The sequence below is a fragment of the Helianthus annuus genome, chromosome 1, assembly GCF_002127325.2.
Source record: "Helianthus annuus cultivar XRQ/B chromosome 1, HanXRQr2.0-SUNRISE, whole genome shotgun sequence".
NCBI classification, from domain to species: Eukaryota; Viridiplantae; Streptophyta; class Magnoliopsida; order Asterales; family Asteraceae; genus Helianthus; species Helianthus annuus.
Genome location: NC_035433.2, coordinates 33,433,167 through 33,439,510, shown reverse-complemented (window position 1 = coordinate 33,439,510; position 6,344 = coordinate 33,433,167). Strand labels below are relative to the sequence as shown.

The 6,344-nt window shown below is 38.1% G+C and overlaps 1 long non-coding RNA gene across 1 annotated transcript; it reads right to left on the bottom strand.

The window, feature by feature from the left end:
* Positions 1–858: 858 nt before the first annotated feature.
* Positions 859–3,960, bottom strand: LOC118492387. The gene is made up of 3 exons (XR_004893527.1): positions 3,611–3,960; positions 2,549–2,632; positions 859–901 (listed from the first exon to the last, which is right to left on the bottom strand). It is a non-coding gene; the product is annotated as an uncharacterized LOC118492387 (long non-coding RNA).
* Between the last annotated feature and the right edge of the window lie 2,384 nt (positions 3,961–6,344).

Sequence of the window (6,344 nt, the reverse complement as noted above, 5' to 3'; positions counted from 1 at the left end):
CATATCATTTTCTGCATTTCATTCCTACATAGTACTCTCAATTTCCCGAGAGCCTTACTACCCACTTCACTCGCACGCCCACCTGCTACCCAATTCTACAGATATACCTGCGATAATTACCACGGTCTCACGAACGTCATATGCTTCTTGCGTACTGGCCAGGTGCGCAATTCACATACTAATTCCGTGCCTTCAGGTAATCATCGCCTTATGTCCGCATTAGTGGGTCTCAGTTCGTGCTACATTTTTACAATTTTACCAAGACAATATCGTTGTCTTCCGTTTAGTACTTACCCCCCCCAAGGAGACTTCTTCCTTTTTCTTTTAACAACGGTACCCATACATGTCAACATTGTGTACCTGGGGTCCGTCTGTCCATTCGCATCCTTGCCTGCCTTAGCATCCACCTTAGACTGCATTCACGGATAATCCTCTCCAAACTTTTAAGCTTACCTTGCACATAGCAAACCGTTAGCTTCTTCATATGAATACATACATACACGTTTTCATTCCATTTCTACCTTTGGATCTTGATCGAGTCATGGATTGTACAGGTTCCTTATCACAAGAGCACATAGGTTTGAGTTCAAGTACCTACCTTCTCGTACTTGATTCCCTCAAACCAGGGCTCTGATACCAACTTGTAAGACCCTAATACGTATTTGACTAAAAGTCGCAGCGGAAGTTCAAGCCATAAACTTTCTTTCATTATAAACACCTTAACTTATTTAAAAATTAACTTTAACATAACTCTTTCACATAAATCCATCAATCGACTTATTTACTAAGTAAAAACATAGCTTATGTTTACTACATTATATACATCAACGTTCCCGTACAATCTCACTAGTGACTCGATCCTCGATCTCTGTTCCTTGATGATCCTCATGACTCGTACTACCTGCGCTCACCACATTAAATTCATAACATTAGTACGCATTATAAACATACAAGATTTATTCACGTTTACTTTTGTTCCGTTAATTCTTTACATCCCAGCTTTCCATCTGATCGTACATTCCGTGGTGAGACTTTCTCATTTTACCTGCGTTACACTTCGTTCACAAGGCACATTATTATTATCGTCAATACTCAATTTCATTGAATACATGCGTATATACTTTCATACATACTTACATATGTGCATCCGTTCACACATAACTACTTACAAACCCACGTACCTACATTCATACGTACGTTCCTACATACGTGCATACCTACATACATACATGCATACATGTCTACATACATACCTATTACATGCCTTCTCACAACCCTACATACGTGCACACACTTTCGTACATACTCACTTGGATATATATATATACACATACACATACTTCCTACATACACACCTACATACATACATACATACATTCATTCATACATACCACTTATATTCACACATACATACATACATACCTTCATACGTATCTACTTAAGGAAATTCTTAATTTAGGATCCCACCTTTGGGTACCATATTACTACATATTCTTTAGGATCCCACCTTTGGGTACCATATTACTACATATTCTTTAGGATCCCACCTTTGGGTACCATATTACTACATATTCTTTAGGATCCCACCTTTGGGTACCATATTACTACATATTCTTTAGGATCCCACCTTTGGGTACCATATTACTACATATTCTTTAGGATCCCACCTTTGGGTACCATATTACTACATATTCTTTAGGATCCCACCTTTGGGTACCATATTACTACATATTCTTTAGGATCCCACCTTTGGGTACCATATTACTACATATTCTTTAGGATCCCACCTTTGGGTACCATATTACTACATATTATTTAGGATCCCACCTTTGGGTACCATATTACTACATATTCTTTAGGATCCCACCTTTGGGTACCATATTACTACATATTCTTTAGGATCCCACCTTTGGGTACCATATTACTACATATTCTTTAGGATCCCACCTTTGGGTACCATATTACTACATATTCTTTAGGATCCCACCTTTGGGTACCATATTACTACATATTCTTTAGGATCCCACCTTTGGGCCCCCTACCCGTCGGCGACGCCCTCTAGTTTTTGCAGTTTTCTGCAGGTTCGTTTCGTCGTCCGTACGCACTAAAACGCACGTAACTTTTGAACCGTTTACCCGTTTGACCTCCCGTTTCTTCCTACATGCTTGTAAATTCACATTCTGTCATATGAACTTAAAATCTTACCTCCGGATTACGGAAATCCTTAACTTACATACATTCGACTTAACTATTTTCTAACTATTTGACCCGTTAAGGGTATTCGCGCATTAATTGGTCTATGACTGACCAAACCATCATCCCCACTTCCATACTTGTCCAAAACATTACTCTAATCGAATAACTTGCTTCTAAACCACTTTTAAGTTCGTTTACCCCAAAATACCCATCATGGGCATTTTGGTCAACCTTAAACCCATCATTTACGACGAAAGACTTTAACACATATTTGACTTCAAACATCATATTTAATTCATTACAACACTTTATTACTTACTTGTACTACGAAGTGATTACGGAAATCACTTACCTTGTGCATCCGGGTTCGTATCCGATTCCTTGCCTCCTCTTGACCCGTTAGCCTTTCATGCTTGAGTCCGTCTTGACATGACTCCTATACTTTCATGTCACCAAATTACATTTTCATTAGCATACATCATTGTACATGTTAATGATCATATCAACCGCATATTTCACATTTGACTTCCTTTAGTCACAACTAACAAGCATGAGACATATAATCAATTTCATATCCTTTCAAACTAACGTAATTCATCATGTCATCTCAAATAATGCGTATTAACATAACACGTTCCATACGACTTCCTATGAACCTACCTGTACGACAACAATTCAAGTCATGCTTCTTATGTGTAGACGCATAATTGACTTCCAGAAGTCAACGGTTTAACATATAACTTACGACATAACCTCATATTGTATGACATCTACAACTACATGATCACTTACTTGTATACATATACACATATACATACATAATCCATTCCACCCACGCTAGCATTCTCATATTTTCACAACTAACGCTTTAACCCATACTAAGCTATCCCAACATCATTTCAACATAATATCCACACGAACAATATCCAAACACACTTCTCATGTTAGTTTACTATCAAATACATCATTTTCACATCCCACATATATTCATCTTTTACTTACATACAATTTCCTCTATTAAGCTCACCTAGGCATTTCATCAAACACTTGGTGTGCGTACCACTATCTTAGTACAATGTACAACCCATTCATGCATGATCCTCCATGTTGTATTCTTCATTCATCAAATTCAACTAAACATCCATTTAATTCATGTCCTAATCAACTTATCTAAAATAATTCATCACATACAACATACTAAATCACAATTTACACAATTATTGGACATGGTGATTCACTCCCTTCATCATCCCAAATGGGTTTTACTTCTAAACATGAAATTAATCAAAATCATACACAACACATGTTCCATATGATGATTCTAACACATATTCATGCTCAATCTCATACAATTTCGTGGATTGATCATAACCCACTTCATAGCAAGATTATTAAATCACAAATTACAACTTACCACATGCTTGCTAGGGATAGATTGTCAAGAAAACGAGTTCATGCATCGGATTTGAGCCTAATCTCCTTGTCAATTTGAAGCTTGCTTGTGAACTAGGGTTTACACCCATTTTCTCCTCCTCCTGATCGATCTCACGCACACACCTAGTGTGTCTGAGATTTTTTTTTTGTTTTAATTAAACTCAGATTCAAGTTTGGCAATCTTAGTCCCTCATGTTCTCTCTTATTCATAATTGGCACAACACTCATCCTTTAATTGCTTCTACCATACTTTTAACTAGGTTAAATAACCTAGTTATTTATTTCTTGATGTGCCATATTATAACATTTAACGAATATAAAAATTCGGGTTTTTGGGGTGTTACACCTTTAGTCGAATTCTCGTACAATAACAGTTATCATTCTGGCATACAAATGGCCCCATTTGAGGCATTATATGGAAGAAAATGTCGATCGCTGATTATGTGGCATGAGATCGGGGATGCGCAACTAACCGGTCCCGAGCTACTGCAGGAAACGACTGACAAGATCCTCCAAATTCGAGACAATCTGCTGAAAGCTCGGAGTCGTCAGAAAAGTTACGCCAATAGACGCCGCAAGCCCCTTGAATTTTCTGTCACTCCTTGCTTATCTACTGTTTTGACTTCTTTGACTTGTAATCGAATCATTTATTTTAATCGCTTCAGTAGTATTATGTGAAGTATCTATTAATAATTGAGGTTTAATCGAAGTTTAATCGATGTTTATCGCATGTTTATCGCTAATCGCATCGCAATCGCGCTCGCGCCTTGATTAATAGATTCTGAATAGTGTTTTATGTGTGTGTATTACTTATGTGTTACTTGTGCATGTTCACTTTATGCTTGTGGTGATTAATCAAAACGCAATCGCAACGCAACTTAATCGCAAACGCCAAACACAAGTTAATTAGGATGATTGTATGTTAGATATAGTATTTGTGTGGTTATTATTAATCTATTGCATCGATTAATCGAAACTCACTCAAACGCATCGCAAAACTCAACACGCGAAACGAAACACCGAAACGCAACACGTCGGAGCCAATCGATCGAATGGCCAATCCATCTGATCGGTGCCATCCTATCCGACACCTGTGCACTTTCCCTTTTTGGCAACCTATAAATACCCCCTGTCACATCATTCGTGATGTGACACCTCTCTCACTCGACCAGCTTGCTCAAAGCCTCTTTTCTCTCGATTTCTTGCGATTCTTGAAAGTTTTCGACCTAAATCTTGTACTTCTATGATCTACACACACTTCATCATCATTTTCACCTTTGAATCTCAACTTTTAACCGTGAAATCAACGGATTTGAGGTGTTCTAGGGTGATGTCATCATGGAGTTCTTATGAACATCAAGTCTTGAGCTCATTCCACCAAGAATAACTCAGATCTGAAGGATTTCCACATGATTAAACATGATTTTCGCATATATCTAAACATTTTCAAAGATAAAAGGGATGAAAGATGGTTTTCTAACTTTCTTTCAACTCTTTTACACTCAATGCACTTAAAACCGATAGAATCGGAGCTCAATCAGACCTTCTACTCTTTTCTTGTGATGTGTTGGTTTGAGATCTGGATTCTATCAACGAGACCGCCGATTTCGGGATAAACATGAACAACCGTCAAGGAACAGTCAACTGGTCGGATTAGGGTGGTTCCTGTTCGATCAAATGAATTGGGACTTGCCAAGGTTCCGTTGTTTAGAACATTGTCATACAGTCTCGAGTAAACCGCAAAACTTTCAAAATAATCAAGTTCAAGACGATCTGGTTCGTTGGGACGGATTGCCGTCCGATTGGATAGCCATCCGATCGAACTACTATCCGATCAGATTGCACTTGGTTCCACAGTTAAACATTTTCACAATTTTCATAGATCATCAGTAACTAACAGATTGCCAACCGATCGGATTGCGATCCGATCGAGTGACAATCCTGCTGTGAACTTGTTCTCACTGAGTGTCCTGCCAAATGGATCGTTATCCGATCGAACGACCGTTCGATCGACGACCTGAAAGGTAGAGATACTTCTCTGTTTTCAAAATGCTACAACGAAAACTTCAAAGCCATCATACACAAAGACATCCTTACCAAGCGATTGTGTTAGGATCTGAGTTTCTTATGATTGTGCTTGTTTGATAATAATGAAGATGAATTAGAAATAAGTGCAGCGATATTAAGAAACAAACTTTCAACACACAATCAAATGAGAGAATTGCTTTTAACAAACATGTTTAACATGGAATCGAATGATTATATTTGTTACCATCTTCAATTACAATGCATGCATGCATACAATCTCCCCCTCAGCCTGAGCTCACAGTGAATGTTCGTACAGAATGACTTGTGATGAAGAGAGCTGATAGAACAGTACAGGGTACTGTTCTATTTGTAGTACAGAACAAACCACTGAAGCATCTTTGCTGACATCACCATGAAAGTGACATCTAACCTTCTAACAACCTATAACCACTGATCTATAAAAGCACTGCTTTCTAACTACTGATTACAAATACAATACAATAAGAAGGTAAACTACTGCTTCTTCATTCCACTGCTTTAGCCCCAATAGTGCTTTGTGTCTTCAGCAGTACTTGAACCATAGCAGCAGATTGAGCATCAGTGCTTAGTCTTCAACAGTCTTTACAAGTCTCAGCAGTTGTTGACGGTCAACAGTTGTTATAGAAGGATAGTGGATAGAGGTCATC